Source organism: Artemia sp. Qi Xiang Cuo, chromosome 20, assembly GCF_049724085.1.
Source record: "Artemia sp. Qi Xiang Cuo chromosome 20, ASM4972408v1, whole genome shotgun sequence".
NCBI lineage: Eukaryota > Metazoa > Arthropoda > Branchiopoda > Anostraca > Artemiidae > Artemia > Artemia sp. Qi Xiang Cuo.
This window is the reverse complement of record NC_142813.1, coordinates 4,864,627-4,886,290: the sequence shown is the minus strand read 5'-3', so window position 1 is coordinate 4,886,290 and position 21,664 is coordinate 4,864,627. Positions and strand designations below refer to the sequence as shown.

Here is a 21,664-nt window from a genome sequence, read left to right as displayed (position 1 = left end):
TTCTAATCTTGGTTTGCAGACTTATCTTCCTATTCTTCCAGACTTTTTTTTAACTGTGAAAAAACACCCTGAGCCTTGGCTATTTGATTTTTAACATCTTCACTGCTCCCACCATCTTTACTAATAATACTACCACTGTAAGTGAAGCTTCCCACCTGATCAATCTTTTCATGAGACATCGTCACATTTTCATATTCACTTATTCCTAGACTTAGTTACTTAGTCTTCCTAACATTAATTTTCAAAACAATACTCGCACCCTGAACTCACAAAACTACTAAAACTTCATTCATTTTGCTCACACTTTCATCTAGGATGCTTAAATCATCAGCATAATCCAAGTCCAAGAGACTTTTTCCTCCCCATTTGATTCCGTGGTCTCTCATTGCCTTTCCTGTGCTCCTTAAGACAAAGTCCATCAAAATAATGCATACAAAGAGGGATAGCACACGGTCCTGCTTAACTCCTGATTTAATACCAAACCAGCTGTTAACCTCATTTCCTACCTTAACCGCAGCAGTGTTATTCTCGTACATAGCACTAATCACTTTAATGTATTTGTCTGGTATACCATACAAGGATAAAACCTTTACTAAAGCTCCTCTATCAACAGAATCGAACGCTTGCTCATAATCTATAAAACTGAGGACCAAAGGTGTTTGAAAACTTAGGCACTTCTCAATTATTAACCTAAGAGTGAAAATTTGGTCAACACATCCTCTACCTTTTCTAAAACCGCACTGATATTACATTAAAAATTGGTCTCCTTAATCTAAACTTATAAAAATTATAAGTTACATACGAAAGGTGCGACATACCTAGAAAGTAAGAAGCAATCTTGTAGACAACACATACATTGTAAACACACCTAGCACAACGCTAAAAACTTTTTCCAGATAGAGGGACAAATATATAGTTTTCCGAGATTTTGCCCCCCCACCGACTTGAGGTACCGGCAATGTGCGAGTGGGTATAAATGGCTGCAATTAAAATGTAGTTCCCCCAGAAAACTAGCTCAGTCATATTTTTATAATAACTAATAGGATGAATAATTTATTAAACTTTTGATAAAAACTAGTGATAGACCATATGCAAACTAAAATGGCAAGTTCTTTGACAGCCCCATAGTAAAAACGTGAGAGATAGTATATCTCCATCAATCTACCTGTTTACCTAAAAGTGAACAATAGGGTCGCAGATAGCCAGATACACTGTCTTCCAACTCGTGTGAAACGTCTGTCTGCTTGCTAATTAGATTTTCTTATTGCGTGATTTGAATAATGTGCGACCGAGACGTTTTGGGGATTGTATATCAATAAAGATTTCAACGTAAATTAACCCTGTCTATAGGCCAAAAAGATGTATTTATAAGTATTTACATAACAATCTAAAAACCACTTGTTTAGATTTTATTAATAGATTACAAATACACTACAGTGGGTGACAAATAACTAATAAGACCCTTCAAAGATTGTATTTAACTGTGAGTATTGTTTTATCTATAATCTTTTACGTGGACTTGGTTTTTCTTAATATTGATTTAAACGGAAATAGCGTATATTCGATATAAGTGTTTAATAAATATATTATTATTATTATATAGTACATAAATGTGTCATATATTTTATTATATATTACTAAAAGGAATAAGTAACGATCCAATGAACAAAGAGAAGAAACAAAAGAAGATAACACATATGTACAAGAAAAACGAAAGCATAAATGACAAGTAGATAGAATAATTTAAACTGCACATTATACATTTTTCCAATTCAAAATAATATTCTAGGGATTATTTCTAGAGTTAAAAGATAAGTGGATCTCGTGGTTTTTTTGAGTTGGAGAAAAAATCCGAAACAGTCACTTTTACAGTATTTTTCGCTTTTTATGAAATATTCAATAAATTTTCTCTGTTTAATAGAACTAACCAAATGGTGTTTAGAGAGAAGGACATGGTTTAATATATACTTTTAAAATTTTTAGAAATATATATTTAATAAATAAAATAATTATCATTTTTCTTTTTAAATTAATTCATTGTTTAATTAATAGATATAATTTGAGCTATAAACTGTCATCAAGTAAATAAAAAAACACAGATGTATTTATCAAAACACAGATTAGTTGAAACTTTATTTTATTTATAAGAAATTAATTGAGAAACACACCTCAAGACGAATTCGTTTACGGTTGTTCCAATGGTTGCTTGATTCAGGTACATTGAACAGAGACCACTACGAGATGAACCATCTGGAAAAAATAAGACTAATTTGTAATGAAAAAAGGGAAATGTTTCTTTGCCCAGACACTGAGACACAACAAAAAGGTCATTTCAAAAAGTCCTCAACGTATGTCAGGTACGATTTACTAATCTAGAAAACAAAGAGTGGTATAATATACAGATACAGATTGGAAATAAAACTCTAGTAACATTAAGAATAAAGTAAATAGCTGAGAGTGCACCAAGTAGTTTATTTCTAATAATAAAAAACACTAAATCGTACTAATACGGCCAATACTAATTATGATTTAATAATCCTTTAGGAAGAAAATAAAGTTACTGTATAGGTGTAATTGTGATTTGTATATAATATGTTACACATCAAAAAAAGCTAAACCAGAGTAACATAAAAACTACTTTTACTTACCTAAATGCTTTACCGTTCTTTCAAATTCTATTCGTCAAAATAATGAACTGCGTATTTAATGGGTTTGTTACTTCAGTCTTTAAATTTACAAAAAACCTTTCTTATTATTTAATAATTAAAAAAAATATTAGATATAGACTTGCTTAAATTTTCTATCTATTTTATTTGAAGTAGTTTAGCTATAATCTGATTCCTTAATATTTTATGTGCTAACTTTATTTTTTTTTCGGTGATAAAGTACGATATTCATTGCTGTTTTTATTTTTCATTAATATCTAATAAAATTCGTTTATTTTAAATTTAATTGACAAATCCTAATCTATCTGAATAGATCAGACACAAATACTTTCCAGTTTTTTTATTATAAACAGTCGACAGAAAAAATAAAAAAAGGTTGACTCAAATTTTAAGAAAGGTCATTCAAGACGGAACAAGCGCTAGGATGAATAAAAAAGTGATCACAGAAATTTATATAACCCATACAAATTCGCTGGCTTTTTAATGCTTGGTATTTGATATTTTTATATTCCTAATATTTTGTTCTTGGCTTTTCTTTATCTTTAAACCCCAAAGCCAATAAACAACTCCACTGCAAAATGAATTAGTTAAATTATTAGTTTTTTATATAATAACTCGTTTGAGACTCACTTTTTTTTCAAAACAAAGAACAAAGAAAAATAATATAGTAATCCCAAAATATTAATTTTCTCTTACTAGCTATTAATGATAATTTAATAGATAATTAAATATTTCTGAAAAAAAAATTAAGATTGATACAAACTAATCGCCATTTACAAAGTTTTTGTAATAATACCGCTATAAAGAATACAGACAAAAGTAAACTTATAGATAAATAATAAACTATTTTATGTAATATAAATATGTGTACAAGTACTGTAGTTTACAACGATTATTTATTAAACTTTGTTAGTTTTTTAGGTACAGTTTACTCGATAATCGTTTGTAGATATATTAGAATAGAATATACTGTATCTTTGATATTATACGCAAAAAAGTATTTTAATTATAAAAGTTCTATGTTATTTATATTTTTTTAGATTGTTTATCAGATTTAAGTTATGAACGAGAGATATGTTTTTTCTTCTTTTTTTAACTTTTTTTCACGACGTTTAAATGAATTTCAATAGATATATCTTAATCCCATTTTAAAAGTCTGTAAATATATTTGCTTCAAGACAATATAGATAAATCCTTTCATGTGAACTCAACACAATCTTAGAAACGTACTATAATATTGTCGTGATACATTTTAGCGTAGAGATGAGAATGTAAGCGTTTCGACTCAGTTACTAACTAACTTCAATGAATATCATTCTTGTAGTAAATGTGTAATGAGTACAATTCTAATAAATGAAAACCTCCTGAAAGAATGAGTAATCGCATCTTATAATTTTTAAAACTATTTCTCAACCTCAGATATTAAATTGTTTTAAGATGTGAACCAATATTACATGTACAAAACAACAAGATGTCAGTCAGACTATCAGAGTAGAGTCTGTTTACAATATGCAATAGCAATATAGATCAGTTATTTATAAGAATTTTCAGAAAAGTCACAATAAAACTAAATAACTCTCATCCGAAAGTATACAAATTTAATCATAAATATTAATTCAATTCAATCACATTGACACCTTTACGAGTACTTAAATGGTTTTACAGCATTAACGACAACGCTACATGATAGAGAGTGATCCAAGGTCAAAGATGTCGTGTAAGACTATGATTTAGTTAAGTTGTTTGTTCTTATTTTTTTAGTTATATACACTGAAACTAATTTATGAAACAAACTTTAATTTGGGTTTCGTTTTTCATCACACAAGTTAGCATTATGTTTTTTAATCTATTAAATGAAAAAGATACAATTGATACTTCAAATTATATTACCCCTCTGTAATACCTTTATAGAACTCTGAAGTAGGCTACAGAATTATCACATATCTATTTAACCAGTGAACATTGACTTATAGAAACAACTACATATTATTTTATTTTTAAATATATATATTAAATTACTTAAAAGAATTTATTTAAGGACTATACTAATGTAGGTATAACTTATAAATATTTAAAAAAATATCCTATATATATAACAATATCAGACAAGGAACGAACGACAAATCTATCCTTTCAGGAAACTAAGAATAAATTATGAATTTAATAATCATTCTGTAATCACATCTTTAACAATAAAACTTAATCTTTAATTGTAGTGATTATAACTTTAAACTAAATATATATCAGTCTTATAATATAATTAAAAAAATTTTAATAATATGTAATTACAAGAAAAAAATATCTTTTTATTTTTAATAGACTTAAACGATCAATAAAAAAAAAAAGTGTACATGACCTACCCACAATGACAAACGCGTGGCAAAAAAAAAAGACCAACAATAGTTAATATTGAAGAAAAAAAATTTTCTAAAACTATACCACAAAAGATCTAGAATGGTTAGTTCATCAAAGAAACCTATACCGATCTGAAAAATCTTAAATGTGAGGTGTTCCGTGATAATAATGTGAAAGTTAATATATTAACTTTGGTTTGTTTATTTGGTTAATATCCTACATATTATTTAGAATGTACGTTGATTTCTCATGATTTATATTTTAAAGAGAAAACCATAAGGTACGGTTTAATTAAGAACATAAATTAGTATTTCTACAGAAAATACACTACTAAGACAAAGCAACTGCACTATAAACCCATATACAAACACCTAATATAACTTTTCCCTTAATTAAAACAAAGAGCTCAAGGCGGATTTTGCTAATTGGTAATATCAGCTAGAGCCGAGACCGGTCTCACTTTTGAACTTGATACCCATTTTGACATGTACTCTTATGAGTGTTCGTAATACCGGATTGCTTTCCAAACACCAATCACAACCCTTACTTGTTTACGTTTAAATAACCCTATGTAACAGATGTAGGAATTTTATGTCATGTAAAATGCCGTATTTTGTTATTTTTTTTTAAAGTTTAACATATGAATTAATTTTACCCGTGCTAATCATACTATTGAGGGTTAATAAATGATTAAATGAATGTCTCTAAATAGAATCTATTGAAATTTCAATTTCAGAACTTAACACAGAAATTATATGTCTTTTACCAACTGTTTATAATATTAAAGATTCTTAAACTACGACAATATAATCTATGAGTTAAATAATAAGTTGGTTCTTATATTCGAATAAATTAGTAAATTTTAATTATGAAAGTAAAAAAAGAACGCTATCATCAAAAAAAAATATTATGTGACCTTTAGCAACAACACCTAAAATAACTTAAAATTTCGATAAAAAAAATCGGTAACTGACAAAATGTAATTCCAATTTTAAAAGTTCAAAAAAACATAGATCATTCTAGTTCTTACAGATCAGGATATGTTCAAGGGAATAAACAGGACACTTTTAATATCAGAACGACAGAAGACTAACCATATAAAAGTTAACCATCGTTCGGCATTTTAAACAAATAGCTACCGATCTCTATATCTATGTATAATTCTTAATGTGCTAGAATGGTGCTCTGGAGAATATGAAGAATGTATCCCCGATATTTCTTATCGCTAAAAAAACGAGGAAAAAATTACAATAAAAACGCATACACCCAAGATGATTATAATGTTGATTCAGTTTCGTTTTTATAATATTTATCTTCTTAAAATTACAAACAATCGAAATCTCAACAATCTCGGGACAGTCCTCAAGTTTTCAGTGTTATCAAAAATAATAACTCATTGATAACTAAATAAACGGCTAGTCAGGCTGTATTTAAGTTAGAACTTATTCATTGTAAATATCTAAAAATGAATTACTATTTAATTTAATAGTTTAATTCACTATAGCATAACAAATATATATCTATATACATTCAGATTTTTTTTTAATTTTTTTTATTTATATCCTAAAATTATATTAATAATACTATTTTTTAGTATAATATACCTCTCCAAATCGTCCGTATTACAACACAGTGTTTAAATACGCTACCAAAATACTATCTCTGTATAATCAATATTAACATATAAATATTACCGGACAATATCCCACAGTTGTTTGGGAACCACTCAACATTTTTTTCCCTTCTCTTTATTCTCCGAGAACTAATCAAAAAATTAATATATGTAATTCATAATATAAAGCCCAAATTAAATCTTAATACAATATCTTACTACCTCTCTTACCTATAAATTTGTTTTATTATAATAATGGTATTTTTTTGCTGATCTTTTTTTTGTTATCTAAATCTGTATTTTTTTGACTTCGTTGTCGGACAATTCATATATTCAGCTTCTTTTTTTTTCTAATCGAAATGTACTGATCTAATGAATACAAAAAACCATAAAATAATTGATTTTATATATATCAATAACTCTCAAAATCAAAAAAAATATTATAATCAATGCATTCACATTATAAAGTAATAAGACTGGTTTCATCTTCATTTCTTGTCAAGTTAACAATTTAAAATTTATACATATTAATTATAAATTACTTGAATTTTTCAAAAATTCTTATTTTACAGTCAATAAATCAAAAAAATTTTTTTATTAATTATATAAAGCAATACCCTTGAAGGGAAATAGTAAGATTAAAATGATAAATTTTTTACGTAGACAGGGATTTTGCCAGATACAATTTTACATAATTTCGAGAAAAAAAAACACAAGGAACAGAAACAAGAAGAAATTAGTAAATATCTACATTACCAACAAGAACATATCACTATTTTGGAGGTTTAATATCTGAACTCCCTCCCAACCTGAAAGAGCATATGAGCCATGACAGCAAGGACCAGTAAAGAAACTATTTAATACAAGTAAAAGACCTCATTCATCTATTTAGTATAATTAAAAATATCTAAGACACGAGCTTAGCAATAGGTTTAGTAGAATATATTGTCTATTTATTTTAATTCTTTATTCGTAAGGATTACCAAATCTAAATACTCGTAAGTGTATAATGAAACTTTTGTGTGTAATATATTTGGAAACCTCCATATTTAGTCTTATTTTTTAAGTTTAAACGACATTCTCATACAAAGTAAAAATATAATTAATAACAAATAATAAGGATTCAAAAATGAAAAACGGATGTCTATGGTTTTTTGATTATCAGCCTAAGTTGTTACTTTGATTATCATTCAAACCAACCAACAAAAAAAGACAAACCTAAACTAGAACCAAACCAAAGATTTGGTTATATTCATAGAACTGCAATTACTCTATCCCGACAGTTACCGCACCATTTGACCAGACATCTGCTTGACCCCAAGGGGAGAGGGGGGGAGGAGATTGTACCTATTAGATTTCCATTACCTGCATCTAAAATAATTCTTAGTCTACAACGATAAATAACAAGTTTTACTTACGTAAATATACATTAGTTGATAACGCGAAATAACTTTTATTTCTAACAACAATAAAAAACTAATGAAATACAGGTTAAATATGAAATTATCCGGGTAGTACAAAACGTAAACTTAATCAAAACAACAATACGAATACATAAGAATGTAAATAATAAAAAAGGCAAAAGTGAAAAAACTCGTAAACAGGTCCTTAGTTATCAATAAACGGTGAGCTTGTTCTAGGCTCGTAACGTAGGGTCGCTTCTTAATTACATTTGATAACCTTTCATCCGCATTGTCTGTCTTTACTACTAGATGGTCACCCTGTTCAACCAATAGCTTGTTATTCAATCTCAAATCTTTACACTACACTCTACTTTTAATAGCGCATGGAATATAATATATAATACAAGATATATATATACACATTTATTGAATCAAACTCCAAAGATGCACAGCCCAGTGCTCAGAACGAAAATGCTACAAATTTATAAACTAAACAGGGTAATTTTCAAAAAATAGTTCTATTTATGATTGTTCTTCATAAGCGGATCAACACTCTGAGAGTGAGCCAAGGTCCTCAGTATATTATAAATAAAGAGAAATTTATTTAAAATTATTGTAAGATTCGATAAGATTTTTAGATATAATATAGTCAGAACAGTTCCTCGAAACTTCAGTCCTTTTGAAAATACCCCTCCACCCATCAACCTCAAAAACCGATGGAAATAAAAACGAAATCATTTGAATAGCCATGGTTTAAAACCCTTGAACGGTGGTTGTCAAACTCCTCTGAAGGAACGACACCCTTGTTAACATTCGGGAACAAATGGACTCGTTAAACAGGGTATAGGATTAAGCTTGATTGTTTTTTTTCTATTGAATTTACTATAATGACCACCGAAAGGGTGATATCGTTGTGTTAGGTGTGTATATAAATCTCATGAGTTAACAGACATTCTTTTTTTATTTTATTAAACATTTGAAATTTATATGGGTAATGAAAATTTTATGTCTGTTTTATAAGCTTGATTCGTAAATCAGAAATTCTCACTTTAAAAACGTTCTTATTTTCAAAATGAAGTATATAAACCCATCAAAACCTCGTTATATATTTATAACCTGTAACCCTACTACAAAAACCGTTAAATCACACTTAATTATTTCAATTAATCTTCGAACTAGTCAAACTATAAAATATTAATGTTTAATTTATGTTGTTGTTGTAGCTTTTTTTTAACCATTAGTTAAATTAAAATATTATTTATAACAAAAGATTGAATTAAAAAAAAATTTTAATATTAATATTAATTTATTACAAATTTATCTAATAAATTATAAAATTATAGTTAGATTATAAAGATACGATATCGGATAACGTAAAAAAATATAATACAGCTACATACGTAAGAAACTATAAAAGACTTCTATAGATAAAATTAATATAATTTGATGAACTCTCATATAAAAAATATAAACTAATAACAACAACGAGTTATAAACTTTATATAGTTTTTGCTTTTTTAAAAAAAAAATTAAAATTTTTAAATTCTTTATAAAAAATTTATTCAATCACAGATTATGTTTAGATAACAGATTTAGGCCTATTATACATGGGTCTGACTAATTGTCGGGTGAGCACAAAGACAAAAATGAACAAGCGCGGCTCACTGTTTGAGTGGACTCAATTAAAGAGGTAATCCAGTGGCTTTTTATGTTTTTAATGTAAACCCATCATCATGTGCAATCAAGTCTAGCCTAATTGACACTGGACGAAAGATCGAGTACTGGTCTCACCAATCTCAAAGAACGGCATGGGCGGAACAGTCGGTGGCGTGGATCTGCAAGCTCATCTACCTGGGGTAAGGAGACAAAGTGTCTTTGAGACCTGGGCCGCGATCCAGTTGGGACCACCCCTCTAAAAATTATCCATTATAAAATCCTCACGGCTGCAACGTTCGCTCTAACAATTTGAATGAACGTGGAGCAATTTCTGTCGAAAGACAAGCATATATCCTTAAATCATTGCTATAACAATAGCTGCAACCTAGTAGAAAGGACGAAATGGGTCGGACACGCTTTGCGGATGAAGGATGACATGTTGAAAAAAATTGACTGTAGTTCAATTATCTATAGCAACACAAAAAGAAGTTCTTCCTCAAATGGAGCGGGCGGACGACATAAGGAAGAGTTAATGGTCGTTTTAACTGGTTCGGAGGGTGTACTGAGAGAAACTATGGCGAGCGGAGACTGGAGGAGGAGTGTGCGTCGGTGCGTTGGCCTCAGACTGATTGATTCTGCACTGAGTTGTTAGTAGTAGTATAAGCAGTTACAAAAATAAATTTTCGAGAATTTCAAAAAGGAGCTTGAAAACGTTCAATATTTTTCTTCCTTTTTTATATTTTGATTTTTGTACAAGAACGGATAGGTTGACAATTCGTTTTTTAAATGCAGACTATTAGTATTAAACCAAAAATTTACTACATTTTAAAAAAGTGACAATAAGTATATAGTACAGCCATAAGAAATGTAAAGTCTTCCCAATTTACGAATTGAAACTTCAATTCTAAAGAAGAAGACTAAAAATAAATGAATAGTAAACAGAGGAAAAAACACTATTTGAAACTTGCTCCAAAGGTTGGTACGTAATATCTAATTATTTAGCATATTAAGTAATTACAACTGAAGATTGCGCAACAGGATTGTAAGAAATTTAAATATAATTTTTAATTAGTTTATGTATTTTTAAAATACGTCTTTGAACAGTCAAAAACTCAAATGAGTGGAGAAAAAAAATAAAATGCAACGCTTATTTCAATTTTTTTATATTAAGATTTAAAGTTTATACAGACTTCGCGACATCCCTGCTGTCTGGTTTCTATTCCTTAGGGGTGTGATCGTTGGAAATTATAATTGATAATAATATAGCACCCACATAGAATTTTTTTTTTGTTTAAATTTTCCCTACTTTTTTAAAGGAGGGGTGATGCGCGGATGTTCATTGTCCCAAACATACGCAAACCTACTGTTTAAAAACTGCCGTGACGTTTAGGAAAACTATTAAAAAATTTGTAAGTGAGACGAGTGACTGAGGGACCGCATAACCTCCAACACACTATGCACTCTTTATGTGTATCTTTTGGGGCTTATTCCTTATATAAGAAACAGTACCCAAGGTCACGTTAATTACGACCACAGGGACGCTTAAAACTCTCTTAAGATAAAAGACAAGTCAATGTACCATTAAAAGTACCCAAAAACGACCCAAATACGATCCTTCTCTAACATTACGTTAGATTTAAAAAAAACAGTAGGAAAAGATAGGCTGAATAAAAATAAATTGCCGACCTTACCCATTACCAATTTTTTTTCCCTCTAATAAGAGTAAAGTCAAGAGAGACTCAGTGTGGACAATGTTTTGTGATAAGATATATTTTAAAATATTAGAAGCCAAAACTAGCTAAGACACAAAAATCATGTTTAAGACTGTGTTGTTTGTTACTTGATCAGCGTTTGTCTTTCAGACACTTTGCCTGTTTTAGACTATTTATTCTTTTAAACATATCCCTTTCCAATGCCTGTATATTTGCTCACCAATATAAGATTCCTTTACAAGAGTAGCAATTGATATTCCCTGCCAACGTAAATATATATATATGACTAACGGAGAATGACTGACCCCGCGATTCTGCTAACACCAATCACTCCATTAAGTGTAACCACAAGAGGAATAACGTCCTTCCCAATAGAATTTGATAAATCTAGAAAATTGAATAGCTTTTAAATGTACACTCATCGGTGAAAATATCTGATTTTTGATGCTCTTCTGAAGTAACTACATTCATTTGAAGTAACTTGACTATAAAGTAGGACATACATTATTTTCTTAAACTTTACGTCAATGTTTTAGTTTTTTTAAATTTTCGGTACTGGTTTGACAAAACAGAAAATGTAAAATTATATTTTATGGAAAACATTTAATGGTACCATGACAAACATTAAAAAGAGCCAGCATCACAAGAAACAAAAACATTGAATAATTTAACAACACAAAAGGTATTCAAAGAATGTGTCTTTTATGGCAATTAAATAAAAAAAAACAAGTTTTTTTAACTGAAAGTAAGTACCTGGGTTAAAACAGAAAACATAAAGAAAAGATGCCGTATATGAAAGGGGCTGTCCCCGCCTCACCGTCTCGCTCTTTCAGCTAAATTGTTTTATTTTTTAACAAAAATAAGAGTTGTGAGAAAGTCAACCTACAGCGTAAAGACCGAGGCGTTGCGGAGGGTACAGCCCCTTTCATATACGTAAAAATTTATTTACGTTTGACTTTTACACGCCGTTCCTTAATTTTATTTAAAAAAACTTGTTGTTTTTTATTAAATTTTGTCCGGTTTTTAATTCATGAAGGTTTTGAGTTTTGCTAATCTTGCATGAATAAGTAAAAATAAATTTTCATATTAATTTTATTATTTTTTTTTAAATTTATGTCTCGAAACTTGTTTAATTTTTATTTATGAAAGTAGTTATTAGTAATAAATATAGTTAAATTACTAATTAACTTACGTAACGCCTTTCTATATTCATATATTTTTAATACGTATACTAGGGGGCTCGCCCCAAGTCAATACCTCGCTAATTAAGCTAAAGTTCACTTTTTTGTTCCAACTCTTTAAAAATGACCCTGACTCACCAAGGCCATTAGTTAGAATAAAAAGCTCTTGTGAGAATGCTAAAAATCTTTGGCTTAAAGAGCGAGGTCTTGACTAGAGGGTGAACCCAATCATACACGTAATATTTTCTGTTTGTTTTAAGTTTTTATGTTACTCATTGTTTTCATTTTTAAAACTTTTTTTTTTTATATTTAATGTCTGATCTTTCTTTTAAATAATGATGGGAAATTCAACACCCCCGTCTTAGCCCCGTCCTTTCCCAACTTACATCGGCCGTTATGTCCATCGCTTCACACATAAACACCGAGCCCTCACCCTACCTCCGCGCCGACCCAATCCCCCCTGACCACGGCTGGATACTTACTCATAAAACATACGATATGTCAAAAGTGGGTAAAGTTCATAGCTTTCAGCCCTCCCCCCGGGGACGTTGGGGGATTAAGTCATCCTAAATGACATACTTATCATATTTTCAAACGTGCTGAACAAAATAGCTCTCTCAAAATTCTGATCTGATGACTTTGGGAAAAAATGAGCGTGGGAGGGGGCCAAGCTGCCCTCCATTTTTTTGTGTCAATTAAAAAGGGCAAAATAACTTCTAATTTCCATTCCACTGAGACCTACTACTATTTTCTAGGACTACTGGGTCGATAATATCGCCCCTGAAAAAAAAACAACAACAAAAAAACCAATAACCACGAATACGTGATATGTCTTCTGGCAAAAAATGCTAAAGTCCATATGTTTGTAAATAGGAGCTTGAAAACTCTACAGTAGGAGTCTCTAATACGATGAATATGATGGTGAAGATTCTATAATTCCATAAAGATTCTCTAAATTTTAGGGGGTCTTTCCCCCTTTTTTCGAAAATCAGCCAAATTTTCTCAGGCGCGTAACTTCTGAGGAGTCGGACTAACCTTGATGACAGTTTCATATCTGCAATCAGACTTGAAATCTGAGTCTTTTTCTTTATATATTTTTGACAAAGGACAGTGGTCGAGTGTGTCTGTGCAATGGGTTAGGTTTCTATCATTAATTACATTTCGTGACAAGACCTGTTTTTTTAGTAATTGTAAATGTTTTTTTTTTTACTGTTTTTTTTACTAATATTTCATTTTAAAAGAATATAGACCAAGGTATTTAAGACAGATTTCTAAGCTCGACTCGTTTTGGTTTCAAAATGGAACCATCCAATCTGTTTTCGTTACAGATAAACACCACGCCGTAGCAAACATCTTATGTCTACCATGTTCGACCATAAAACAATTTTTATCCACCGAGTGACAAACGTCTCTTGAGGCCAATTTATTTAGAGTTTAAATGAACACAGACCTGACAACGTGCTCTTTAATAAATAGTTTATCTGAGTTAGATCGTATCCTACTTCTACTAACATACCAATTTTCATTTTGACATCAACTCTTCATCAACATAGATTTTTATAAAAATCATGAGTCAATGTTTTCTTCCGTAGCTTTGGACAGCGATACCTCAGTTTTCGAGAAACAAAAAAGCAAGACACTCGAGTTCTTTTTATCATGGATCTTTTATGCTTGATCATGTATATCAAATAAATAAATCAGGATCTTGCATATGTCATGGGCAGAAGTATCTTAGGTCTTTCTAGAGACTTTCCAGGATACGATCACAATTTAGATAAATGACTAATTTAGAATGGAAAAATTTAGCATCCAATTTTATTAGAAAGCCGAACCTTTTTATCTCTGTTATGATAACACTTATATTCTTTGTTAGAACTTTTATTGTAGAAAATACTTACACAAAAACAACTGTAGGATCCCCGAGTAATCCTTTTTTATGCACATTATAATAGGATGTTAATGCTAAATTTTATTACCAAAGAATTATTTATAAACTCATATAGAAATATGATAGTGTTGCAAAAGTAGACAGTTAAAAACGTACTAATATCTATTACTCTATTCCCTAGCAAACAAAACATTTAAACAACCAACACCTAGACATTACGTCAATTGACTAGACGTTTAACGAAGAATATTGGAAGTTTTATTTATTTTTATATTTTTTTTTTTAGCGGAATTGTCAATTTCTAGCGACATGTTTTAAATCTTAACAATTTGTTAAGGCCATAGCGGCCTGAATGTTAAAATTTGCGGGGGGGAACCAACCGAACCTAATAGAATTATATTAAATTAAAACTAGTACTTCTTATTAGAAATGCTAAGAAAAAAAAAATAATAATAAAAACATTCTGCGTGCGGTGTTAAAATAAGGTCTATATCAATTTTTGTAAGTTTTCTGATTTTGGGAAAATATACGTAAAAAGAAAGAATTTTGTCTGAAAAGTACACAATAAGTTTCAGTATATAACAAAGCCTTAGTCACATGTTCTATCACAGGGGGGCTCCAAACAACTATCCCTGGGCAGATGTGACCCTCAAGCTCCTCCCATAAGACCCCTGGATAACTTTCCATCAAAAGCGTTTTTTATACAAGTTCACTGACTTTATAACCTTCAACAACAACTCGTCCTGCTCTTTATTCGTAACAAGAAATAGGCATGTTATAATTTTCCTGGACGCATGAGTGCATGGAATCCTGTAGTGATCATGGTGAATGTAGTATGTTCAAATGGGCTCAATCATAGACAGTTCAGAAATATATTGAAAGATACAGATAAAGAATCACAAAATTTACTATATACAGCAGTAAGATGGCCAAGCTGCGAGATACTTTACATAAACCTTAAGTTTCCGAATGTGTAATATAAACGAAATACAAATTGAGAGTTTCCTCTGCTGCTGTACTTCTTTAGTAACCCTCAGTTTGGATAACTGTTGTTATATCTCTGAGTCTAATACGGATTCATTTTGTGATTTAAGAAATTTAGTAAGTGTCAGTCATCTTGAAATGAATGATAGTAAATATGCTGAAACCGTGCTTATGAAACTGACGAATTTCATGCCCAATCTATTTCACCTTTCCATGTCACCTCTTTACGGCCGAAGTCTGTCATTAGCACGACATATAATTGAACCAAAATGTTCCAAAATTATTTCACTTAATCTTGGTTTCGGATATGTAGAAAACAGTTTGTCTATAGTTTGTTTATTAAAAGTACCAGATTTGAGGCTAAAATCGTTGAAGCTAGTATAATTTGGAGGAGATGCAGAAAGCATTTTTGAAGCTATTGCTACTCACCAAACTGAGATAGCCCATCTAAATATCAATACCCAAACTATTTCTAGTGAAAAGTTCAGTTTCCTCTGTTGCCGCCTGGAAAAGTTGATAACATTCTCTTCCATTGGTTTAGTATCCGATTTATCCCTTGGGCTAGAGTCTTTAATTCATCTAAAGCAACTTAGAACTCTTAAAGTAGTTTTGAACTGGCATCGTTTTGCTGGCATTCGTCCTTTGAAGATAGTGTTTGACGAACAATTGGATAAACAGTTGACTCATATAAGAATAGACGTTCCATCTAACATTGGCAGTGATATTGACAAGGATAGACTCCATTTTATCACCTCGAGTTTTCTAAATTTGACATTTCTTAGCTTAGCGTCATGCCCTTTAGAAGACAACTTGTTTAGAGAAATAACTGCTAATTTAGTCAATTTGGCTACTCTTAAACTGAAAGACTGTAATATAACCGATATATATATACATATAAATTATACATGTATAATTACAATTAAATTAGATTACCTTATCTTAATTTATCTGTGACAGATAACTCCATTTCCTATACAGAATTCTTCAGACTGAGAAAATTCACCCAGTTTGATCGGTTAGTTCAGCTTTGACAACATTCAAAATTCCAACTTTTCATTATAACATCATTTGTTGTGAACTTTTCATTCTCGGTCTGTAATAATTCACACGTATCTGACTCGGGAGCCGGAAGTGAATTCTTGCGAAAAAGAAGCCAGGGTATGATGTAAGATAAGGATAAATAAAATGAATTATAGAAGAAAGAATTCAAGCCTGCAAAGAATATTGAAGATGTATGCTTAAAATTTGCAGAATTTTTATGTGGTGGATTTTCCACGGGGAATATAGGGGGTTAGAGACCCCAAAAAATTTTGGTTTCGATAATACGTTTCGATATTCGATATTTGGTCCGATATATCGATATCAAATATCGCTCAACACTTTGTCAGAGTCACTTTATTAATGTGTTTAATGAAACAGGTGTAGGTTTGACTGTATTTAATTATAAAACCTGATATGTGATAGAGCCATAAATATCCTTTGAAGAACCAAGGAAACTGAAAAATGAATCCTGTTGTTTTAATCAGGACGAGGACTAAAGGGCAAACTTGCATGCCCATCTGAACCTTACATAATTAGGAAAAATTAAGAATTCAATTTTTTATAAAGAATCTTTATATCCAATTCTTTAGATTTTGGTGGTAGCAGGCACCAAATATAAAAAAATTAAACGTGAGTGGAAAAATAAAAAATTACGGCACCAAATAGCTTAAGGAGATAGCTCTTCTTTGAAGGCTTAGTTATCTTTGGAAATCAAGTAATCGTAGATGTTTGAATTTTTTATGAAGGACTATCATTGTCAAATTCAACTAATTAGCTTTCTATATTTATCTTGACGGTTCGAGGTGGTGGTGCTGACGATATTATGGTACTACCCTAAATCTTATAGAATCGCGGTTTTCAGGTATGGATAGACGTAAGATGGGTCGGGTTGGGGGGGGGGGTGATTTTATTTTGATTGTCTTTGCACTTTAAGATTTTTAAGCAATTGATTAATATTTTTCATTAAAAGTTCAATAGGCCCCGTTGATTTTTGAATTAAAATCATGTTGGTTAGGTTCATCCATCAATCCTAGAACAGAACTAAGGTAGATTGTCATGATATAAAGTAGATAGTCATTGATTTGTATATATACAGAAACATAAAAAAGAAAAGAAAAAAAAGGGTTGTATTTGAACATGTATTCTGTGAAGCTATGGATGCAGCCAATTATGTAGATTGATTCTTACTCATTATTATATATTTAAAACTTCGCTTTTATTAAGGTTATTATTACATCTGAAAATGGGTTTTTGAAAATTGCTGTGGCATGTGGCTCTGTGTGATATTTACTAAGTATGTTCAGACTTTTCTGACTATAGTCTTAAAAATGTTACTTAGCTCAAGTCTTTTTTTGTATGTAGGATTTCAGAAACATCTCGGGTTCCATAAGTGTAAAATTAACGAAAGAGGATTTGAGTTTCCAGTGTCACTGTGCATCTTTAGTAAACTTTACCAGGGTTGCCAACTTTTTGGTCCTTGAAAGTAACCCCTAAACATCCAAAAATACATAAATTTTAGCTAAAATATGTCCATCTTGAAATCTCGAAAACTAGAGGTTTTTTTTCGTATGTATTATTGACCAAAAGACGCTTTGTAAGCTTCTTTCAAAGCAGCTAATTGACATCGAATTTAATGCAAACAAAAAAAAATTCCGATAAAAACATTAATGCAAAAGGACTTAGTATGAAAGCACAAAACTCATATAAAATAGTAAGTCTATTACCTTGTGTAAAGCTATTTACTTAACACATTTCGGGCAAAACCTGAATCCTCAAAAAAAAAAAAAAAAAAACACACAAGGCACTATTTTGGTGAAAAGTGATTTTTTTGGTGAAAATTTTGGTGAGAAGTCAGTTTGTAAATGTACCGCTTTATGTTAGTAATTTACAAAATGTGTTCTTCTTTTAAAACGTGTCACTTTTTTGCCCTTTTATGTCATTGTGTCCCGGCACATGGGAATGTGTCCTTTTGACATAACGTGTCCAGATGGCAACCCTGAGCGTTACTATGGCTGACTATAATTTTGCTGTGACTGTTTTGAATCGGACTTGCGCTGTTAGTCGATTTTTCATCTTTGGTGTACTCTGTTTATATAGCATATGTACAAAGATAATAAACCCAGGTATGAACTTTTTTTTATGCTTGTGGGGATAGTTATCGTATTGGTATATTATTTGCACGTCATCATTTAATTTAAACCTTTGTACTACTATGAATTCGGGGACACACCCCTGAAATTCGTGGCGGTACGTGATGAAATAGAAAGCATAATAAACAGACTCAATTTTGACTCATCGAAATCAAATATAATTTAATTGTTTTACTTTGTCAAATTAGTGTTTTGTATTTATAGGCCTTTGATTGGAAGACTTCAGAAACCGAATAGGGACAAATATTGGAGTGTTGGAAGTTATTTTCGCCTCATGTAAATCATTTAAGTTTCCAAAAGTGTAATATAAACGAAATACAAATTGAGAGTTTCCTCTGCTGCTGTACTTCTTTAGTAACCCTCAGTTTGGATGACTGTTGTTATATCTCTGAGTCTAATACGGATTCAGTTTGTGATTTAAGAAATTTAGTAAGTGTCAGTCATCTTGAAATGAAAGATAGTAAATATGCTGAAACTGCACTTATAAAACTGACGAATTTCATGCCCAATCTATTTCACCTTGGCCTGACACCTTTTTTCGACAGTAGTATGTTATTAGTGCGACATATAATTGAACCAAAATGTTCCAACATTATTTCACTTAATCTTGGCGTCAGATATATAGACAGTTTGTCTATAGTTTGTTTATTAAAATTACCAGATTTGAGGCTAAAATCGTTGAACCTAGAATATTATGGAGGAGATGCAGAAAGGCTTGTTGAAGCTATTGCTACTCACCGAACTGGGATAGCCCTTCTAAATATCCATACCGATCTACCAATTTCTGGTGAAAATTTCAATTTCCTCTGTTGTCACCTGGAAAAGTTGATAACATTCTCTTTCAATGATTTAGTATCTGATTTATCCCTTAGGCTGGAGTCTTTAATGCACCTAAAGCAACTTAAAACTCTTAAATTAGCCTTGAACCATAGTTATCTTGGTATTCGTCCTATGCAGACAGGGTTTGATGAACCATTGGATAAACAGTTGACTCATTTAGAAATAGACTTTCCATTTAGAAATAGCAGTGATATTGACAAGGAGTGCCTCCAATTTATCACCTCGAAGCTCCTAAATTTGACATTTCTGAATTTAAAGTCGTGCCCTCTGGATGACAACTTGTTTAGAGAAATAGCTGCTAATTTAGTCAATTTGGCTACTCTTAAAGTGAAAGACTGTAATATAACCGATGATACATTGACTGGACTCCAAGATGTTGGAATTGACGTTGCCAGACCTCCGCTTAGTAATTTGAAAAGTAAGTAAAATTATATTTACTGCAGCTTATCCAAGAGAAACATAAACCAAACGCAAGTTGTCTGTTATCTTATCGATTAGGCCTACGATACAAAAGCTCATTTTAATTTTTTTACATTCTCTTTGGCAAGTTCTTTATGTAGAGATTTTTCGGGGGGATTATCCGGTGGCTATTTTTCACGCGTTTTGATTTCCGGGGAATAATTTCCACAGAAGGGGACATTTCTGGAGTGATCGAGAAACTGATTAGAGATTAAAGTCTTATTCAAATGAAATAATGCTAAGGAGAACTTTTCAGGCTCAATCGTCCGCAATCTATTTTACGGGGAGGAGTTCTGGTTTATTCTGACTGAAAAAAACTTTGAACCAAAGTTCAAACACTCATTGGGCTATCAAGAGTTTATCTGTCGCTCAGATAATGAAATGGAACACAGTAACATTTGATGGATGCTGTATATCTTGACTTCCAGACTTCAAGTAAAGTTCAATGCCTAAAACTTGTTTTGAACTGTTCTGAAGCTCTAGACCCCAAAAAAGTACTGGTCAATACTTAAATATTTAAAATTAATGTCATATGTTTCATAGTTTCAAACGATTCTCAATTAGTTTGTAGGTTATATTTTTGTACCCCCCCCCCACCTTTTCTTGAAAAAAAAATTATTGTTTGGAAGTACTAAAATAAGGGATCAAGTGGGAATGGTATTGCATTTTACTAACTTGCATCTGCCCTGCGTACGAGTTTTGCGTCAAATTAAACAGACAGAGCCTGTAATATTTTAATATCAAGTATTTATCTGACAAATCAAGTAACTTGAATGTATTGTCCCGTTAGAATAAAATAACATATAAAAGAAAGTTCCTCCCACCCCCCTATAATGTTTGTTCGAGTCGTAAAAACATAGCAAAAATGAATATAAACAAATTTTTTTTATGTGTTTTTTGGAGCTTTGTTTTTGCAAAACCTTCCTTCGAAAAAAAAGTCCATTTGTAAACAAACCCCCCCCCTAAAAAAAATTTGGATACGGCCCTGCTGACAATTGTATTTTTCTAGGATGGCCAAAACAATACTTAAAAGATATGTTTAAGCATTTTATATTGTTATTAACGAACAGTTTTTTTTTGTTCAAACATGATTTTTATTTAGTCTTAATGATTAGACAAATAAGATATTGATATTAAAAGTTTTTTTGGATGATATTAAATCGTCCGCAAGCTATTTTACGGGGAGGGGAGGATTTTCAACGATGATGGATCTGTCTGGAGGGTATTTGACGAGAGGGGGGGATACACTTCTCGTTGGAATAAATCTACACGGGTGAGTTTTTTGTGAGGGGGGTGGTATAGTGTTGAGCGTGTGAACCAGAATCAATGTCATTTCTGTAAGAGCAATAGGAAATTCAATAAAAAAAAACAAGTTTTTTTAATGAAATTACAAAATTATATTATTTTTTCTGGCCCTATAGAAGGGCAGTGGTAGACATTTATTGAATTTTAAAGTTTTTGTACCTCTTTATTTCCGAATTATCTTCCTAACTTTGATTAAGATCCACTGTCTCACCACTGCCTAGTCACAAGTTCCCTCCCTTACTCTGTTTGCCCTAAGGGATCCCTTGGTATCCAGTAGAACTTTAATATAAAGTGGTAGTGACTTAGTAGTTTTTAGACTTTTATTTTGAAAAAAGGAAGTAAACCTCAATCTCTTGTTTGTAGTAATTCTCGTTTCTTTTAGGTTTGATTTGTATACTCAATTTAAGTTTAA

The 21,664-nt window shown here is 30.9% G+C and overlaps 1 pseudogene; it reads left to right on the top strand.

The window, feature by feature from the left end:
• The first annotated feature begins 18,506 nt into the window (after positions 1-18,506).
• On the top strand, positions 18,507-19,914 carry LOC148939792 (uncharacterized; annotated as a pseudogene).
• The last annotated feature ends 1,750 nt before the right edge of the window (positions 19,915-21,664 follow it).